We start from the raw sequence: 22,017 nt of genomic DNA on the forward strand, positions 1-22,017 counted from the left end.
GTCTCCCTGTCTCCCTCCCTGTCTCCCTCCGTCTCCCTCTCTCCTCTGTCTCCCTCCCTGTCTCCCTCTCCTTCTGTCTCCCTCTCTCCTTCTGTCTCCCTCTCTCCTTCTGTCTCCCTCTCTCCTTCTGTCTCCCTCTCTCCTTCTGTCTCCCTCTCTCCTTCTGTCTCCCTCTCTCCTCCTGTCTCCCTCCTCTCCTGTCTCCCTCTCTCCTCCTGCCTCCCTCCCTGTCTCCCTCTCTCCTCCTGTCTCCCTCTCTCCTCCTGTCTCCCTCTCTCCTTCTGTCTCCTTCTCTCCTCCTGCCTCCCTCTCATTCAAATCAGGCTCAGTCTTGTGTCAACACTCTCCCCCCAGTACTCTAACGGATTACCATTCCCTATCTCCACTGTGACTTCCTCTTCTCCCTGGTATCACTTCCTGGTTCCCCCTCAGTCAAATGACACAGGGTTCCACTCCACTCTAATAGAATGGTTAGAATGGACTTGGCTCATACTGACTTCATACTGACATTCCAGCAGAGAAGGATGTATATGCAGAGTAGACAGTCATCAGGGTCATATAGACGTATGGTTCTGGATAGTCTCTGTCAGTTCTATGGTGGTTCTGAAGCTCTCTCTTACTCACAGCCTCCCAAGCTCCTTGAATGACTGAATGGGTGTCAGGCTAAGCATGTGTGTCTGTGTCTGTGACCGTATGTGTACTGCCAGCCTGCAGTAAAGACACACGTCTGTGACCGTATGTGTACTGCCAGCCTGCAGTAAAGACACACGTCTGTGGCCGTATGTGTACTGCCAGCCTGCAGTAAAGACACACGTCTGTGGCCGTATGTGTACTGCCAGCCTGCAGTAAAGACACACGTCTGTGACCGTATGTGTACTGCCAGCCTGCAGTAAAGACACACGTCTGTGACCGTATGTGTACTGCCAGCCTGCAGTAAAGACACACGTCTGTGACCGTATGTGTACTGCCAGCCTGCAGTAAAGACACACGTCTGTGACCGTATGTGTACTGCCAGCCTGCAGTAAAGACACACGTCTGTGGCCGTATGTGTACTGCCAGCCTGCAGTAAAGACACACGTCTGTGGCCGTATGTGTACTGCCAGCCTGCAGTAAAGACACACGTCTGTGACCGTATGTGTACTGCCAGCCTGCAGTAAAGACACACGTCTGTGACCGTATGTGTACTGCCAGCCTGCAGTAAAGACACACGTCTGTGACCGTATGTGTACTGCCAGCCTGCAGTAAAGTCACACGTCTGTGGCGTTCCCCACTTTATCATCCAGTTGACCCCCAGTAAAACCAGTCACCCCGGTAACCCCACCAGAGATGAACTTGACCCTGACCTATATAGCCTTTGACCCCTGACCTTCATTCTCACAGGAAACTACTGAGAGCCACACACACAAATACACACTGAACTCTGAACCCCATTACTTGATTCTAATTTTAGAGAATGCTACTGAGAGATGGTTGTCTCGCTATGCCGAGAGAGAGAGAGAGAGAGAGAGAGAGAGAGAGAGACCTGTAAATATGTTTGTTTGTTTCTGATAGCTGAGGTTTATCCCACTGTAGCACAAGTAAACTCATTCACCCACACAGCACACACACACGCGCGCGCACACACAAACAGCAGCAGTGACTCTTTAGCTCGTTGGGTTTCTGGCAGGCTCATGTGGGTTTGATTAGAGAAGAGGATGGCAGAGTTTTAACGACACAAAGAGCAAGAATAAAAGAGAGAGACGGGGGGGGGGGGGGGGGGTGAAGTTGAGCTGAAAGAAAGAGGGGGAGAGCCTGCAGATAGAAGACAGACCATCAGGAAGAAAGTATGAAAGGACTCCCTAGTGGCGCAGTGGTCGAAGGCACTGTATCAGTGCTACAGGCATCACTACAGACATGCTGGTTCCATTTCAGGCTGTATCACAACCGGACGTGATTGAAAGTGCCATTGGGTGGCACTCAATTGGTCCAGCGTCATCGGGGTTTGGTCGGTCTACGCCGTCATTGTAAATAAGAATTTGTTCTTAACTGGCTTACCTAGTTAAATTTAAAAAATGAAAGAGAGAGAGGGACTATGCTACTGAAAATGAAATGTCAACCTCACTGAACATAAGGTGATTGAACCATGGTGTGTGTAGAAATCTCACTCTGCCAAACATTTGTGTTGTGGATCAGTGATTTTTTTCTAAATCAATTAAAGAAGGTGAGAAAATGTTCTTAAAGTAAATCAAGGCCAGACCTGTGAAAGACTGTGTGTGTTTCAGTGTACAGGATCTGTGGGGGTGGGGGTGTTTGTGTGTGTGTTTCAGTGTACAGGATCTGTGGGTGTGTGTATGTTTGTGTGTGTTTCAGTGTACAGGATCTGTGGGTGTGTGTATGTTTGTGTGTGTTTCAGTGTACAGGATCTGTGGGTGTGTGTATGTTTGTGTGTGTTTCAGTGTACAGGATCTGTGGGTGTGTGTATGTTTGTGTGTGTGTTTCAGTGTACAGGATCTGTGGGTGTGTGTATGTTTGTGTGTGTTTCAGTGTACAGGATCTGTGGGTGTGTGTATGTTTGTGTGTGTTTCAGTGTACAGGATCTGTGGGTGTGTGTATGTTTGTGTGTGTGTTTCAGTGTACAGGATCTGTGAGTGTGTATGTGTGTGTGTGTTTCAGTGTACAGGATCTGTGGGTGTGTGTATGTTTGTGTGTGTTTCAGTGTACAGGATCTGTGGGTGTGTGTATGTTTGTGTGTGTGTTTCAGTGTACAGGATCTGTGTGTGTGTGTGTGTGTGTGTGTGTGTGTGTGTGTGTGTGTGTGTGTGTGTGTGTGTGTGTGTGTGTGTGTGTGTGGGTGTGTGTGTGTGTGTGTGTGTGTGTACGGGTGTGTGTGGGTGTGTGTGTGTGTGTGTGTGTGTGTGTGTGTGTGTGTGTGTGTGTGGGTGGGTGTGTGTGGGTGTATGTGTGTGTGTGTGTGTATGGGTGTGTGTGGGTGTGTGTGTGTTTCAGTGTACAGGATCTGTGTGTGTGGGTGTGTGGGTGTGTATGGGTGTGTGTGTGTGTGTGTGTGTGTTGAAATGTGTCTCTGCTAAACATTTGTTTCTGGTTTATCCTCCTGGGTAGAATATTATCTTACAGGAATTAGTCCGAGAATAATAGAGGACACTGGAGACGGTTCTCTGGGACTTCCCAACCACACAAACACTTACCTCACAGACCATCACACAGACACACACACACTTACCTCACAGATCCTGTACACTGAAACACACACACACACACACAGCTGTATTATTATGATAACAATTATTATAGATTTATTGTGTGTGTGTGTGTGTGTATGTGTGTGTGTGTGTGTGTGTGTGTGTGTGTGTGTGTGTGTGTGTGTGTGTGTGTGTGTGTGTGTGTGTGTGTCTGTGTGTGTGTGTGTGAGAGAGAGAGGGAGACCCGAGCTCCAGATGAGTGGCCAGTTGTGTCCAGATACCTGCATTACTCACACTCCTTTTATCCCCCCCCCCCATCTAATTTCCTCCCCCATCTCTTTTTGGTTCAAATTATCACCCTCATTTGTTATGAGCTAGTCTAGACGAGGGGAGAACAGGAGGAGGGCAAGGGGGTGAGCAGGAGGGGGGTAAGAGGGAGAGCTGGAGGGAGAGCAGGAGGAGGACAGGAGGGTGAGCTGAAGGGTGAGCAGGAGGGGGGGTAGGATAGAGAACAAGAGGGAGATCAGATGGGAGATTAGGAGGGAGAGCAGGAGGGAGATCAGATGGGGGAGTAGGAGGGAGATTAGGAGGGAGAGCAGGAGGGAGATCAGATGGGGGAGTAGGAGGGAGATTAGGAGGGAGAGCAGGAGGGAGATCAGATGGGGGAGTAGGAGGGAGATTAGGAGGGAGAGCAGGAGGGAGATCAGATGGGGGAGTAGGAGGGAGATTAGGAGGGAGATACAAAAAGAGGGAGAGCAGAAGGGAGAGGTATTTGGGGGGAGAGGAGGAGGGGTGAATTGTTCTCTTTATTTGCTAATCTACTTTATTTGCCAATCTCCTCTTTTCCCTCCATCCCTCCACCCTCCATCTCTCCACCATCCTCTTCTCCCAGCACCCCTCCACCCTCCTCTGTTTCCTCCATCTCTCAACTCCTCCATTACATCTCACTCTGCACTCATTATTTTATTCTTCTCATAGCTTTTCCTCTTTTCTCTCAGTGATCGATTGTTTCCTGCTTTTGCTTTTTTCTTCTTCTGTGTATGTGCCCCGCGCTCTTGTGTGTGTGTGTGTGTGTGTGTGTATGCATGTGTGCGTGTGTGTGTGTATGCATGTGTGCGTGTGTATGCATGTGTGCGTGTGTGTGTGTATGCATGTGTGCGTGTGTGTGTGTGTGTTTTGCCCTCTGATGTCACGGTTGTGTTATGACCAGTGCTCAACAGTCAACCTCTGACCGTTGCAAGTCTTCATGGGAGTTCTGACTGTACTAGATTCGGACCCTATAATGACTGTTTTGTTTCACCTCACTGTGACTCGGAATAGATATAGACTGTGACAGTACGCAAATAACCAGTTTTGTGTGTGTGTGACACCATAAGTCTCTCTGCAGGTTGTTTTCACAGATATCACCTACACCAGATACCTGCATGTTACTATTCAGTGCACAGATTCATGACAATCCCACGCCATTGCATTTATCATCAGTGGACTACTTGGTGTGATGCTCTCTCTGTGAACTAAGACTGACGGTACGTTGGTCCTGTGATTTGTCCATGACCGGGTGAGTTACCCTGGAGCCAACAAAGAAAGGATGGAAACGGACAAATGGTCATGGAAAAAGTGAAAGAAAGCTGATTTCTTGAACAGAAAGGAAACATTCCTCTTCCATTGAAGACAATGGAGTCACATGAAAGAGAGAGAGAAGAATAGAGGTGAATGGAGGGGTAAAAGAGAGAGGGAGAAAAGGAGGGATGTAGAATAGAGAGCAATGAAAGTGTGAAAAGTTATGTGCCTTGCTTCATGAAAGATTCAAGTGTCGGTGCATGAATAACAACTGGAGCCCTCACACCACCTAGTGGTAACAGCATGGTAGTGTAGTGTCCCTTGTGTCCTAATGGCTGGAGGTAGCCTTAGAAGCCCATGTTGCTCAGCTTTGGAAGGGTGGCCCGCCCCACTAAGCTGGGCTGGAGGTAGCCTTAGAAGCCCATGTTACTCACCTTTGGAAGGATGGTCCACCACACTAAGCTGGGCTGGAGGTAGCCTTAGAAGCCCATGTTTCTCAGCTCTGGAAGGATGGCCCGCCCCACTAAGCTGGGCTGGAGGTAGCCTTAGAAGCCCATGTTACTCTGCTTTGGAAGGATGGCCGCCCACTGAGCTGGGCTGGAGGTAGCCTTAGAAGCCCATGTTACTCAGCTTTGGAAGGATGGCCCGCCCCACTAAGCTGGGCTGGAGGTAGCCTTAGAAGCCCATGTTACTCACCTTTGGAAGGATGGCCCGCCCCACTAAGCTGGGCTGGAGGTAGCCTTAGAAGCCCATGTTTCTCACCTTTGGAAGGATGGCCCGCCCACTAAGCTGGGTTGGAGGTAGCCTTAGAAGCCCATGTTTCTCAGCTCTGGAAGAATGGCCCGCCCACTAAGCTGGGCTGGAGGTAGCCTTAGAAGCCCATGTTTCTCAGCTCTGAAAGGATGGCCCGCCCCATTAAGCTGGGTTGGAGGTAGCCTTAGAAGCCCATGTTTCTCAGCTCTGGAAGGATGGCCCGCCCCACTAAGCTGGGCTGGAGGTAGCCTTAGAAGCCCATGTTTCTCAGCTCTGGAAGGATGGCCCGCCTCACTAAGCTAGGTTGGAGGTAGCCTTAGAAGCCCATGTTTCTCAGCTCTGGAAGGATGGCCCGCCCCACTAAGCTGGGTTGGAGGTAGCCTTAGAAGCCCATGTTTCTCAGCTCTGGAAGGATTGCCCGCCCCACTAAGCTGGGTTGGAGGTAGCCTTAGAAGCCCATGTTTCTCAGCTCTGGAAGGATGGCCCGCCCCACTAAGCTGGGTTGGAGGTAATGTTATGAAAGCTTGTTATTGTGTGGTTTTTCCTGCTCCATTCTTACACAACTGGAGCACCTAAGCATTTCGCTGCACCTTTTATACCTGCTGGAAACTGTGTAAGTGATGAATAAATATATTATATGTTTTATTTGATCTTGCAGCAGAGAGCTACTCAGAGAGCTACTCAGAGAGCTACTCAGAGGGCTACTCAGAGGGCTACTCATAGGGCTACTCAGAGGGCTACTCATAGGGCTACTCAGAGAGCTACTCAGAGGGCTACTCAGAGGGCTACTCATAGGGCTACTCATAGGGCTACTCAGAGAGCTACTCAGAGAGCTACTCATAGGGCTACTCATAGGGCTACTCAGAGAGCTACTCAGAGAGCTACTCAGAGGGCTACTCATAGGGCTACTCATAGGGCTACTCATAGGGCTACTCATAGGGCTACTCAGAGGGCTACTCATAGGGCTACTCATAGGGCTACTCATAGGGCTACTCATAGGGCTACTCAGAGAGCTACTCAGAGAGCTACTCAGAGAGCTACTCAGAGGGCTACTCATAGGGCTACTCATAGGGCTACTCATAGGGCTACTCAGAGAGCTACTCAGAGAGCTACTCAGAGAGCTACTCAGAGGGCTACTCATAGGGCTACTCAGAGGGCTACTCAGAGGGCTACTCAGAGGGCTACTCATAGGGCTACTCAGAGGGCTACTCATAGGGCTACTCAGAGGGCTACTCAGAGGGCTACTCAGAGGGCTACTCATAGGGCTACTCAGAGGGCTACTCAGAGGGCTACTCAGAGAGCTACTCAGAGGGCTACTCATAGGGCTACTCAGAGGGCTACTCAGAGAGCTACTCAGAGGGCTACTCAGAGGGCTACTCATAGGGCTACTCAGAGGGCTACTCAGAGGGCTACTCAGAGGGCTACTCATAGGGCTACTCATAGGGCTACTCAGAGGGCTACTCAGAGGGCTACTCATAGGGCTACTCATAGGGCTACTCAGAGGGCTACTCAGAGGTCTACTCATAGGGCTACTCAGAGGGCTACTCAGAGGGCTACTCAGAGAGCTACTCAGAGGGCTACTCATAGGGCTACTCAGAGGGCTACTCAGAGAGCTACTCAGAGGGCTACTCAGAGGGCTACTCAGAGAGCTACTCAGAGAGCTACTCAGAGAGCTACTCAGAGGGCTACTCATAGGGCTACTCAGAGGGCTACTCAGAGGGCTACTCAGAGGGCTACTCAGAGGTCTACTCATAGGGCTACTCAGAGGGCTACTCAGAGGGCTACTCAGAGAGCTACTCAGAGGGCTACTCATAGGGCTACTCAGAGGGCTACTCAGAGAGCTACTCAGAGGGCTACTCAGAGGGCTACTCAGAGAGCTACTCAGAGGGCTACTCATAGGGCTACTCAGAGGGCTACTCATAGGGCTACTCAGAGGGCTACTCAGAGGGCTACTCAGAGGGCTACTCATAGGGCTACTCAGAGGGCTACTCAGAGGGCTACTCAGAGAGCTACTCAGAGGGCTACTCATAGGGCTACTCAGAGGGCTACTCAGAGAGCTACTCAGAGGGCTACTCAGAGGGCTACTCATAGGGCTACTCAGAGGGCTACTCAGAGGGCTACTCATAGGGCTACTCATAGGGCTACTCAGAGGGCTACTCATAGGGCTACTCATAGGGCTACTCATAGGGCTACTCAGAGGGCTACTCAGAGGGCTACTCATAGGGCTACTCAGAGGTCTACTCATAGGGCTACTCAGAGGGCTACTCAGAGGGCTACTCAGAGAGCTACTCAGAGGGCTACTCAGAGGGCTACTCAGAGAGCTACTCAGAGAGCTACTCAGAGAGCTACTCAGAGGGCTACTCATAGGGCTACTCAGAGGGCTACTCAGAGGGCTACTCAGAGGGCTACTCATAGGGCTACTCAGAGGGCTACTCATAGGGCTACTCAGAGGGCTACTCAGAGGGCTACTCAGAGGGCTACTCATAGGGCTACTCAGAGGGCTACTCAGAGGGCTACTCAGAGAGCTACTCAGAGGGCTACTCATAGGGCTACTCAGAGGGCTACTCAGAGAGCTACTCAGAGGGCTACTCAGAGGGCTACTCATAGGGCTACTCAGAGGGCTACTCAGAGGGCTACTCAGAGGGCTACTCATAGGGCTACTCATAGGGCTACTCAGAGGGCTACTCAGAGGGCTACTCATAGGGCTACTCATAGGGCTACTCATAGGGCTACTCAGAGGGCTACTCAGAGGGCTACTCATAGGGCTACTCAGAGGGCTACTCAGAGGGCTACTCAGAGAGCTACTCAGAGGGCTACTCATAGGGCTACTCAGAGGGCTACTCAGAGAGCTACTCAGAGGGCTACTCAGAGGGCTACTCATAGGGCTACTCAGAGGGCTACTCAGAGGGCTACTCATAGGGCTACTCATAGGGCTACTCAGAGGGCTACTCATAGGGCTACTCATAGGGCTACTCAGAGGGCTACTCAGAGGGATACTGCAATTCTACTAATTTTGCCATTGGGCAAAGCAACTTTTGTTTCTTCTTCTTCAGTTTTACAGCTAATTTCCTGCAATGCTACCCATTTGCCATTGGTTGGAGATACATGTTTGCAGTTTTAAAGCTCATTTCCTGCAATTCTACACATTTTGTAATGACTTATGTTAATATAATATTTGAGTGCAAATGACGAACAAAATCCATGAGGGGCACCTGGAGGTCCTGCATGCCCGTTGGTATTCAGCCAACGTTTAGATAGATGACTAGGATAACTACCAATCCCCCAAAATGTGTTGACATTGCTAATTGAATGACTAACCAGGTTTACATCCAAACTTTTTATAGGAGTAAAGTACATGTCCGATAAAATAAATCACTACAGGCCTAATGGAAACATTACATTTGTCAGTAAACTTTCCAAATGTCCACACAACAATATAAACTAGACAAGGTGGGATCTTTTTGAGTTGTCAAAATTATGCGAGACACGGTGGTGGAAACGACTTTATGCACAAATATCATATCACATCATATCGAAGTAAACTCGGAGTCACCTGGTGATGGTGTGTGGTCCGCCCACTACGACTCGGGAAATGTAGTTAATTAGGCTACAGATGAAATAAATGATGATGAACATCGCGGGGATGTGAAAGTGCACGCAATGAGCTTGATGCTCCTTTCCATTAAATATCGAAGGTCTAATTCTGGTGACATGATTGGCTGCCATTTGACAAATAAAAATGATCTTGCTCTTTTGTAATGATCTCATCATGTAGGCTATACTCGCACTGGATCTGCAAGCTGTTCGATAGAGCGCTCGTGCGAAGACCTGACCGAGACATTTGCTATATAACGCAAACATTTTTGTTAGAAAACCGTCAGTATTGAAAATGCGATGGAAACCCATAAAAAAAATACAGTACCAGTCAAAAGTTTGGACACACCTACTCATTCCATGGTTTTTCTTTATTTTATATTTTATTATTTTCTACATTGTATAATAGTAGTGAAGACATCAACACTATGAAATAACACATATGGAATCATGTAGTAAGCAAAAAAGTGTTAAACAAATCAAACTATATTTTATATTTGAGTTTCTTCAAATAGCCACCCTTTCCTTGATGACAGCTTTGCACACTCTTGGCATTCTCTCAACCAGCTTCATGAGGTAGTCATCTGGAATGCATTTAAATAAACAGGTGTACCTTCTTAAAAGTTAATTTGTGTAATTTCTTTCCTTCTAAATGCATTTGAGCCAATCAGTTTTGTTGTGAGGGGTGGTATACAGAAGATAGCCCTATTTGGTAAAATACCAAGTCCATTTAAAAAAAAGTTACCTTTATTTAACTAGGCAAGTCAGTTAAGACATGAAGGTCAGTCAATAAGGAAAAGTTCAAAGAACTTTGAAAGTTTCTTGAAGTGCAGTCGCAAAAACCATCAAGCACTATGATGAAACTGGCTCTCATGAGGACCCACACAGGAAAGGAAGACCCAGAATTACCTCTGCTGCAGAGGATACGTTCTTTAGAGTTAACTGCACCTCAGATTGCAGCCCAAATAAATGCCCAAATAAATGCTTCACAGAGTTCAAGTAACAGACACATCTCAACATCAACTGTTCAACTGTTCATCAACTGTTCAGAGGAGACTGCATGAATCAGGCCTTCGTGGTCGAATTGCTGCAAATAAACCACCACTAAAGGACATCAATAATAATAAGAGACTTGCTTGGGCCAAGAAACACGAGCAAGGGACATCAGACTGGTGGAAATCTGTGCTTTGGTCTGATGAGTCCAAAATTGACATTTTTGGTTCCAACCGCCGTGTCTTTGTGAAACTCAGAGTAGGTGAACGGATGATCTCCGCATGTGTGGTTCCCACTGTGAAGCATGGAGGAGGAGGTGTGATGGTGTGGGGGGGCTTTGCTGGTAACAATGTCTGTAATATATTTAGAATTCAGGCACACTTATCCAGCATGGCTACCACAGCATTCTGCAGCGATACGTCATCCCATCTAGTTTGGGCTTAGTGGGACTATCATTTGTTTTTCAACAGGACAATGACCCAAAACACACCTCGGCTGTGTAAGGGCTATTGGACCAAGAGATGTATCAGATTACCTGCCCTCCACAATCACCTGACCTCAACCCAATTGAGATGGTTTGGGATGAGTTGGACCGCAGAGTGAAGGAAAAGTAGCCAACAAGTGCTCAGCATATGTGGCAACTCCTTCAAGACTGTTGGAAAAGCATTCCTCATTAAGCTGGTTGAGAGAATGCCAAGAGTGTGCAAAGCTGTCATCAAGGCAAAGGGTGGCTACTTTGAAGAATCTAAAATCTAAAATATATTTTGATTTGTTTAACACTTTTTTGGGTGCTACATGATTCCATGTGTTATTTCATAGTTTTGATGTCTTCACTATTATTCTACAATGTAGAAAATAGTAAAAAGAAAAACCCTTAAATGAGTAGGTGTGTCCAAACTTTTGACTGGTACTGTATATTCGGTACATGGGAATTTATACGGAAAATGTATGTTTCTGTGCACTGCATCATCACGCACAGGGTTTTATCTGCAACAAGTCAATTTGATGGAAACACATCTCTGATGGGAAAACGTGCAGATTGTTTTTATGCTGATGTTAGAATATTCACATGAAAATCTGTCACCAATTGGATGGAAACCTGCTGTCAGTGACTGACGTCAGAGAAAAAATAATAAGGAAAAACTGCTGATGCACAACCAAATGTCGAAATTGTACCTGATTAATTCTACTAGTCTTACTCTGAATATTAAGTTGAGACCCTGACTCAGTCAGTTCATGTTTGTACCAAGTATTGTGTTGCTACCATGTTGTGCTGTTGTCATGTTGTGTTGCTACCATGTTGTGTTGCTACCATGTTGTGCTGTTGTCAAATAAAATATAGGACAAAACGCACATCACGACAAGAGAGACAACACAACACTACATAAAGAGAGACCTAAGACGACAACATAGCATGGACGCAAGACATGAAAACCCAGCATGGTAGCAACACAACAATGTTGACATGAAAACAATGTTGTGTTGCTACCATGCTGGGTTTTCATGTGTTGCGTCCATGCTATGTTGTCGTCTTAGGTCTCTCTTTATGTAGTGTTGTGTTGTCTCTCTTTATGTAGTGTTGTGTTGTCTCTCTTGTCGTGATGTGTGTTTTGTCCTATATTTTATTTGCAGAATAAATAAAAAATCCCAGCCCCCGTTCCCTCAAGAGGCCTTTTGCCTTTTGGTAGGCCATCATTGTAAATAAGAATTTGTTCTTAAACTGACTTGCCTAGATAATTAAACGAAAATAAAAAAAACATTAGTGACTGCTTATCCCTAGAACCAGCCGTGTATGTGAGTTTATGTTGCTTATCCCTGGAACCAGCCGTGTATGTGAGTTTATGTTGCTTATCCCTGGAACCAGCCGTGTATGTGAGTTTATGTTGCTTATCCCTGGAACCAGCCGTGTATGTGAGTTTATGTTGCTTATCCCTGGAACCAGCCGTGTATGTGAGTTTATGTTGCTTATCCCTGGAACCAGCCGTGTATGTGAGTTTATGTTGCTTATCCCTAGAACCAGCCGTGTATGTGAGTTTATGTTGCTTATCCCTAGAACCAGCCGTGTATGTGAGTTTATGTTGCTTATCCCTGGAACCAGCCGTGTATGTGAGTTTATGTTGCTTATCCCTGGAACCAGCCGTGTATGTGAGTTTATGTTGCTTATCCCTGGAACCAGCCGTGTATGTGAGTTTATGTTGCTTATCCCTGGAACCAGCCGTGTATGTGAGTTTATGTTGCTTATCCCTGGAACCAGCCGTGTATGTGAGTTTATGTTGCTTATCCCTGGAACCAGCCGTGTATGTGAGTTTATGTTGCTTATCCCTAGAACCAGCCGTGTATGTGAGTTTATGTTGCTTATCCCTAGAACCAGCCGTGTATGTGAGTTTATGTTGCTTATCCCTGGAACCAGCCGTGTATGTGAGTTTATGTTGCTTATCCCTAGAACCAGCCGTGTATGTGAGTTTATGTTGCTTATCCCTAGAACCAGCCGTGTATGTGAGTTTATGTTGCTTATCCCTAGAACCAGCCGTGTATGTGAGTTTATGTTGCTTATCCCTAGAACCAGCCGTGTATGTGAGTTTATGTTGCTTATCCCCCTGTAACCAGCCGTGTATGTGAGTTTATGTTGCTTATCCCTAGAACCAGCCGTGTATGTGAGTTTATGTTGCTTATCCCCCTGTAACCAGCCGTGTATGTGAGTTTATGTTGCTTATCCCTAGAACCAGCCGTGTATGTGAGTTTATGTTGCTTATCCCTGGAACCAGCCGTGTATGTGAGTTTATGTTGCTTATCCCTAGAACCAGCCGTGTATGTGAGTTTATGTTGCTTATCCCTAGAACCAGCCGTGTATGTGAGTTTATGTTGCTTATCCCTGGAACCAGCCGTGTATGTGAGTTTATGTTGCTTATCCCTGGAACCAGCCGTGTATGTGAGTTTATGTTGCTTATCCCTGGAACCAGCCGTGTATGTGAGTTTATGTTGCTTATCCCTGGAACCAGCCGTGTATGTGAGTTTATGTTGCTTATCCCTGGAACCAGCCGTGTATGTGAGTTTATGTTGCTTATCCCTGGAACCAGCCGTGTATGTGAGTTTATGTTGCTTATCCCTGGAACCAGCCGTGTATGTGAGTTTATGTTGCTTATCCCTGGAACCAGCCGTGTATGTGAGTTTATGTTGCTTATCCCTGGAACCAGCCGTGTATGTGAGTTTATGTTGCTTATCCCTGGAACCAGCCGTGTATGTGAGTTTATGTTGCTTATCCCTAGAACCAGCCGTGTATGTGAGTTTATGTTGCTTATCCCTGGAACCAGTCGTGTATGTGAGTTTATGTTGCTTATCCCTGGAACCAGCCGTGTATGTGAGTTTATGTTGCTTATCCCTGGAACCAGCCGTGTATGTGAGTTTATGTTGCTTATCCCTGGAACCAGCCGTGTATGTGAGTTTATGTTGCTTATCCCTGGAACCAGCCGTGTATGTGAGTTTATGTTGCTTATCCCTGGAACCAGCCGTGTATGTGAGTTTATGTTGCTTATCCCTAGAACCAGCCGTGTATGTGAGTTTATGTTGCTTATCCCTGGAACCAGTCGTGTATGTGAGTTTATGTTGCTTATCCCTAGAACCAGCCGTGTATGTGAGTTTATGTTGCTTATCCCTGGAACCAGTCGTGTATGTGAGTTTATGTTGCTTATCCCTGGAACCAGCCGTGTATGTGAGTTTATGTTGCTTATCCCTAGAACCAGCCGTGTATGTGAGTTTATGTTGCTTATCCCTGGAACCAGCCGTGTATGTGAGTTTATGTTGCTTATCCCTGGAACCAGCCGTGTATGTGAGTTTATGTTGCTTATCCCTGGAACCAACCGTGTATGTGAGTTTATGTTGCTTATCCCTGGAACCAGCCGTGTATGTGAGTTTATGTTGCTTATCCCTGGAACCAGCCGTGTATGTGAGTTTATGTTGCTTATCCCTAGAACCAGCCGTGTATGTGAGTTTATGTTGCTTATCCCTGGAACCAGCCGTGTATGTGAGTTTATGTTGCTTATGCCAAGAACCAGCCGTGTATGTGAGTTTATGTTGCTTATCCCCCTGTAACCAGCCGTGTATGTGAGTTTATGTTGCTTATCCCTAGAACCAGCCGTGTATGTGAGTTTATGTTGCTTATGCCAAGAACCAGCCGTGTATGTGAGTTTATGTTGCTTATGCCAAGAACCAGCCGTGTATGTGAGTTTATGTTGCTTATCCCTAGAACCAGCCGTGTATGTGAGTTTATGTTGCTTATGCCTAGAACCAGCAGTGTATGTGAGTTTGTTGCTTATGCCAAGAACCAGCCGTGTATGTGAGTTTATGTTGCTTATCCCTCTGGAACCAGCCGTGTATGTGCGTTTATGTTGCTTATGCCTAGAACCAGCCGTGTATGTGAGTTTATGTTGCTTATCCCCCTGTAACCAGCCGTGTGTCACGATCGTCCTCCTCTTCATCTGAAGAGGAGAGGCGAGAAGGATCAGACCAAAATGCGGCGTCGTAAGTGTCCATGGTAAATCTTTAATAAAGCAAGTACTGACACTGCATACAAAACAATAAACAAATGACGACCGTGAAGCTACAACATAGACAATCACCCACAAACAAACAGTGCAACCCAGGCTACCTAAGTATGATTCTCAATCAGAGACAACTAATGACACCTGCCTCTGATTGAGAACCATACTAGGCCGAAACATAGAAATACCCAAATCATAGAAAAACAAACATAGACTGCCCACCCAACTCACGCCCTGACCATACTAAATAAATACAAAACAAAGGAAATAAAGGTCAGAACGTGACACCGTGTATGTGAGTTTATGTTGCTTATCCCTAGAACCAACAGTGTATGTGAGTTTATGTTGCTTATGCCTAGAACCAACAGTGTATGTGAGTTTATGTTGCTTATCCCTCTGGAACCAGCCGTGTATGTGCGTTTATGTTGCTTATGCCTAGAACCAGCCGTGTATGTGAGTTTATGTTGCTTATCCCTAGAACCAGCCGTGTATGTGAGTTTATGTTGCTTATCCCTAGAACCAGCCGTGTATGTGAGTTTATGTTGCTTATCCCTAGAACCAGCCGTGTATGTGAGTTTATGTCGCTTATCCCTGGAACCAGCCGTGTATGTGAGTTTATGTCGCTTATCCCTGGAACCAGCCGTGTATGTGAGTTCAGTTACATAGTGTGTGCGTCAGTGGAGGCTGGTGGGAGGAGCTATTGGAGGACGCGCTCATTGTAACGGCTAGAATGGAATAAATGGTATAGAGTCAAACGTGTGGTTTCCATACATTAGATGTTTTTGATACCGTTCCATTTATTCCATTCCAGCCATTATACTGATCCCACCCTCCTATAGCTCCTCCCACCAGCCTCCACTGGTGTACATGCGTGTGTCTGTGTTTGTGTGTGCATGCAGAACAAGTTTCACCAGGTGAGCTCCACAATTGGCCTATATTTCTAGACGTCCCTCACACAGTGCATGTGTGATAGAGAAGCTGGACCTGAGTGGCCTATAGAACAAGGAAAGGGGTCACAGTGGAGCCCTGAATAGCCCAATAGTTCAGAATTGTCTAAACCACAAACAAACTTCCTCTTTCACATTCTATTCCTGTTCAATTGCTCATAGTAAAGTACTTGCCTGCCAACTCGGAATGTGCTGCTTGTGTGTGACCTCTCAGATGAGGTCATGTGGTTTAACCCCTGCTTTAAGGCCTATGGTGCTGGCTGATGATGCTGGCTGACGATTCTGGCTGATGATGCTGCTTTTCAACATTCTACCAAATCAACCTTTATTCATAGTGCATATATTCAGCATGATACAATACACTTTTTCAAATGAAGTACAAGGTAATGAAATGCTGACGCCAACATTAGGCTGGGGCCCACAGCCATAGACAGATCCCTGACTGACACACAGGAACAGGCAACACCGTCCATAACATACATATGACAAAACAAATGACCAGTCTTTCAACTGTTCAGAATAGATGTCGTGAGAGAACAAAACATGTCAGTCTTTTAACTGTTGTGTGTGAAACGTCAAAGCACTAGTCTGGTACGGGTACCAGTCTGTTTAGTTATCATTCCCCATCTTGCCACTCTTTTTTTGCTAAACATCTTTGGCATATGACACAGAGTACAAGGTACCCAGGCTATCATAGCCCAGGGTCAGACCCAGGGTCAGACCTGAATAGATGGCAGTTTTAAATGTTGTGAGGGAAACGTTATAGCCCAGGACGAGACCTGAATAAATGTCAGTCTTTTAAATGTTGTGAGGGAAACGTTATAGTCCAGGACGAGACCTGAATACATGGCAGTCTTTTAAATGTTGTGAGGGAAACGTTATAGTCCAGGACGAGACCTGAATACATGGCAGTCTTTTAAATGTTGTGAGGGAAACGTTATAGTCCAGGACGAGACCTGAATACATGGCAGTCTTTTAAATGTTGTGAGGGAAACGTTATAGTCCAGGACGAGACCTGAATACATGGCAGTCTTTTAAATGTTGTGAGGGAAACGTTATAGCCCAGGACCAGACCTGAATACATGGCAGTCTACACCCCCTAGAGTCGATGTCTGCGCCCCCCGCTGAAATCTAATTCGAATAATTTAAAAAATCCCCATCAAAATCCCTCTGTTTAAAGATGTACTATTAAGAAATCACTCTGCCATTTCCTGGTTGATAAACTGAAATTAGGTAAACTATTAGAATTTTATGACAAAACAAGCAGTCATTGTGTAGAGAATCATAGTACCACCTAAACTGCTGTGAAATATGTTTTCAATAACCAAAAATATTGCTTGTGTACAAAACTGAAAGTAAAAGACGCGAAAATAGCACACATAGAACAGATCTACCGCTTCTTAGACTTGATCTATAGAGATCTATATAGTTATTGATCTATATAAGATCCATAACTCATATTTCTATGTGAATTTGTTTGGGTTGCCCAAAAAGTTACATATTGTAGCTTTAAGCTAGAGATATGTAGCCTTTTGGATGGGCTGCGTCTCAATTCACCTCATGGCGTCCTTCCAACGGCGTCCTTCCGCATCTGTGGTGGAAGGTGACCAAGCTACTGTTTGTCAGACCATGAGACATGGCGGAAATCGTTCTTCTCACAAAAACGTCTGTAGCGTCCGAACGGTTTGGTCAACACACTAATACGACCCTTCTATGGAAAGATGAGACTCTCACCAACATGATGGTGTTCTCAGTTTTCTACGACCCCCGCAAGTCGGTACCACCGATCTGCCAACTTCTGTCTGTAGCTTCAGAACGGTTTGGGCTACTCACCAATGAATGGAAGTATATATGGAAGTATACGGAACAAAAATATAAACGCAACATGCAACTATTTCAAACATTTTGCTGAGTTACAGTTAATTAAGGAAATCTGTCAATTGAAATAAATAAATTAGGCCTAATCTATGGATTTCACATGACTGGGCAGGGGCGCAGCCATGGGTGGGCCAGGGAGGGCATAGGCCCTCCTACTGGGGAGCCAGGCCCAGCCAATTAGAATGAGTTTTCCCCACAAAAGGGCATTATTACAGACAGAAATACGCCTCATTCTGGGTATGGATACGGAGAACATCAACACAATGACATCAACACACCAGAGGATATACATCCATTGGACTTCCACTGGACTTGGGGCTCTGCTGGGAGTTTACATCATATTTAGATTTTATTATTCTGCTTTTACCACTACAATCATAATAAACACTGAGAACAATAAAATATTGTGTTATTGTTGTTTTTGTTATTACCTTTATTAATAATGGGAGAGGGGTCGTTGTACCCCAAAGGTTCTTCAAAAGCTTCTCTGAGGATCCATTAAAAGGGGTTCTTTGAAGAATTCATAGTGGTTTACCCACACATTACATTTGAAGAACCCCTAAAGGATACTCCAGGAACATTTTCTTTTTAGAGTGTAGGACAGACACTTTAAAACAAACTTCCTTTTGATATATTGTTTGACTATCTGCCCCCCACCCCCTCCTCCCCATTAACTGTTCAGAAAAGGAGTTGTGAGAGAAACATGAGTATCAATGAAGATGCCAGCCACATTCCTGATACTTTGAAGCTTGAGCCCTTCCCTTTCTCCGTGCTGCCACATCCTGCAGCGTTATTGTCGGGCTTGCTCCCCTCGCGGTTCCCCTCGAAGTGGACCGGCACACACCTGTTCTCCAGCACCTCACATGCCAGGATCAAATGCTTGGTCTCTTCCCGCACACTGGACACACCGCAGGTCCCAGTCTCACTCCTCACTGTTAGAAATGTGAACGGGCTTTGGCTGATGCACAGGTTCCCCTGGTACCTCTTTCCCCCAGAGCTGGAGCAGACCGCGTCCACCCTCTCCCGGTCTTTGGGATGGAGGAAGGACTGCGTGGGTCTTGAGCAGTCATTTTGTTCACGTAGATACTTCTCCCACGCGTTGCGGTCCGTCGTTAGCGGGATATTTGGACGCACATGCCGGTATAGGAACTTTTCATGGCAGTTATTGCATCGGGACCGTTGACAGGGTTTGACATTACTGTAGCCACTCACCCCCAGGTTGCCCAGCAACAGGCAGATGGAGAGAGAGAGGATGAGAAGTTTAAGGTTCTTCATCCTTTAGAAGTCTTGAAGCTGCAGAGAAACAAATAGCTCAGTGAGTGAAGTGGCTTGTAGCCCCCCCCCTCTCATTAAAAAACTATTTTACAGATGCCCATCTGGATTTAAATATGCACTGGAACTGAATGGGGTCGTCCCTATCTGATCCCTGGGTCCATGTCATTCTCTGACCCCGTTAACACTCAGAGCTTCTACAACTGTTCTACAACCCATTGGTTATTCAATCAAAATGAAATATATAATGTGAACAGGATCTCTCTTCCTCCCATCTACAATCAAACAGGGTTCCAAAACAGGCCATTGTTTATACGTGCACATTTAATCTGGCCATATTAGTCAGGCAGGCTGTCTGCACTGAGGAAAGTATTCACACACAGGAAGGGCTTGAGTCTGACTCACACACAGCTCTCTCACTACTATTTACACACGTATCCCTCTCTAACACACAGAGATATGGGTATACATTAAGTTGTACATTACCTGGTTATGGATCCGTAATGTCTGCTGCAGTGTGTCTCTGTAATGGAACTCTGTTCCAGATTGGTGGAGAATAACTTCAGCCCTCAGCTCACACGTCTCATTCTTTTATTTTCCTTACTGGACTGTAGACGGGTGTGTCCCCATGTGTACGTAACGTCCTGCTGCGTATCTGCGTCACAGTGTGCATGTCTGCATGTCAGAACGGGTTAGTGTGTGTGTGTCCACGGAGCTAGTTAAAGGCAGGGGTTTTGCAGGGTTGCCTTTATTCTCTGTTGCTGAAGGTATCAGGTTTCAGCTAAAAATACTGTCCAGTGAGGAATATGGGTGGGGCTAGCATATGTAGGATGCATGTGTGCCTGTGTGTGACTAAGATTTGTCACTACATGCTCTTCCAGACCTGATTGAGTTAGTGTATGTTAGTGCTGGGCTAGAACAAAAGCCTGTTCACCCTGTATCTCTCCATGGTTGGTGACACTGATGGTGTTTTTAGCCATCTAGTCCATTGGTACTAAACACATCTAACGACAGAGTCTGTGGAACAACTAGCCTATGATGAGCCAAACGATGAGGGAGAATGAGAGAGAAGCTTATTCTAAAAAGAGCAACCTTTCACTACGTATTTTTCCTATCCTTGTCTCTGTTCCTCTCTTACGTAGTGAAACCATCTGTGTTTCTATAGGTGGACAGAGGATGGATGGATTTATGGACTGTCTCTCTGTTCCTCTCTTACATAGTGAAACCATCTGTGTTTCTATAGATGGACACATAGGATGGATGGATTTATGGACTGTCTCGGTTCCTCTCTTACGTAGTGAAACCATCTGTGTTTCTATAGATGGACACATAGGATGGATGGATTTATGGACTGTCTCTGTTCCTCTCTTACGTAGTGAAACCATCTGTGTTTCTATAGATGGACAGAGGATGGATGGATTTATGGACTGTCTCTCTGTTCCTCTCTTACATAGTGAAACCATCTGTGTTTCTATAGATGGACAGAGGATGGATGGATTTATGGACTGTCTCTCTGTTCCTCTCTTACATAGTGAAACCATCTGTGTTTCTATAGATGGACAGAGGATGGATGGATTTATGGACTGTCTGTTCCTCTCTTATATAGGTAGAGACCATGTGAACATACTGAACATTCTAAAGACTGTTGAGGACAAAGTCATGGTTTTATGCATATGACTCAGACCTCATTTCAAATGTGAATTTGAGTATGTTATTTAAATGTTTGTTTTTTCTGTGTATTTTGGTATTTCCAAATACACAACCTAAAACAAATACTTTTATTTGAACGTTTATTTGTAAAAACCTAGTAGTTGACCAAATTGTATTTGAAAGTGTTTTCAAATACTATTTAAATACCTGGGAGTGTATTTGAGTCAGCGTATTTGAGTACTTCAAACACAATCCCATATTAAATTACTTGTTTTTTCAAATAAAAGGTTCTGAATACTTGTTTTGAAATCTATTGAAATACCTGAAATAGTGTTATAACCCAGGTCTGATGACTAGGCCTACACATTTTATACATAGGAGTGACGTTGTACAATCATCACATTTCTCAAAAGTAACAGTTCAAGTGTTACAGCCCCCGGAACCCTAAAATAAACAAATATCCACCCACAAGTTCTTGACAATATAACAATTTAATAGAAAAACCAAACATTTCACTTTCTCTTGTTTAACATTTCATATACATTCCTATATTTGTGTATCTGTGTAAACTGCAGCTCACGTCATTGTAAAAACCTGGACAGGGAACAACCAAAGTGGTTTAAAACAATAACAAGACAACAGTCATCAAACTGCTATTTTCATCATGTGACTATTGACACATGATGGGTTTACATACAATTCACATGTTTCGGGAAGTCTGTGAATTACACTCACAGACATGTATACATTATCAGACTTAAAATGAAAGACCTACACAATAAGAAAAAATGTATTTCAGAACCTTAAAATTCACAGCCCCCTGTTGCCCAATCAGAATGATTTGTTTCCCTGTATAAGAGTGTTATAGTGACTTACTAAACATCACAATCGATTTCAGAAAACAAATGTTTGATTCAGATCATATTTATGAATGTCAAACTATCTCGATAAGGATGAACTTTGATTGAATCTACTGCAAAAAAAAAAAAATGTATTAATTGCCAAACTCACAATCAACATCTACTGCTTAATTGATTATTGGGTCATGTGTTTGGAACATGATTAGGATGACTTGAATTTCAGGCCAAACATCATGGCATGATTCTGTCATATTGAATGAGGAATCTTGTCAGTTCTAAACAAGACCTTTCTGTCCTGAACAAGATGCCCTGATCAATATACATCAAAAACAACCTATCACGAAGTAGCAATGGAGATGGCTACAAAACAGGAAGAGCCAATCAAAAGGCCAGAAAATAAAAACGTCAGTTGGGGAAAATTTCAGTCAATCAAATCATTACTATTTCCTGTGTATTTCCATATTCAAGAACAATAATCAAGATAAAAACATGTAGGACAACAAGAATGGCTTTAAAAAATAACAATTCCTGCTTGTAAATGATTGCTTTCCAATGTCTTCTTTCAGTTTCCTTTTCCTAGTGTAAGTAGAAAAAAAACACACTTGGGAGGGTGACTGAGGAAGAGCGTGAGAGGAGGAAGAGTGTGCTGGGTAACCCTGGGCAACAGAGGAAGGAATACAAACGAGTGAGAAAGGGACCCTGGGATTGCTGTGCATTCAGGTTGAGATCAATAAAGTTATACAAACACCTCCAGTAGACATATAACCGTATATAAACACTTGACTTATATATG

At 45.2% G+C, this 22,017-nt stretch overlaps 1 long non-coding RNA gene across 1 annotated transcript; it reads right to left on the reverse strand.

Moving 5' to 3' along the window:
- Nucleotides 1-15,868: 15,868 nt before the first annotated feature.
- LOC116376541 (uncharacterized) lies at nt 15,869-19,428 on the reverse strand. The gene is made up of 2 exons (XR_004211969.1): nt 19,201-19,428; nt 15,869-18,735 (listed from the first exon to the last, which is right to left on the reverse strand). It is a non-coding gene; the product is annotated as an uncharacterized LOC116376541 (long non-coding RNA).
- Between the last annotated feature and the right edge of the window lie 2,589 nt (nt 19,429-22,017).

This window comes from Oncorhynchus kisutch, linkage group LG2 (assembly GCF_002021735.2).
Source record: "Oncorhynchus kisutch isolate 150728-3 linkage group LG2, Okis_V2, whole genome shotgun sequence".
Taxonomy (NCBI): Eukaryota; Metazoa; Chordata; class Actinopteri; order Salmoniformes; family Salmonidae; genus Oncorhynchus; species Oncorhynchus kisutch.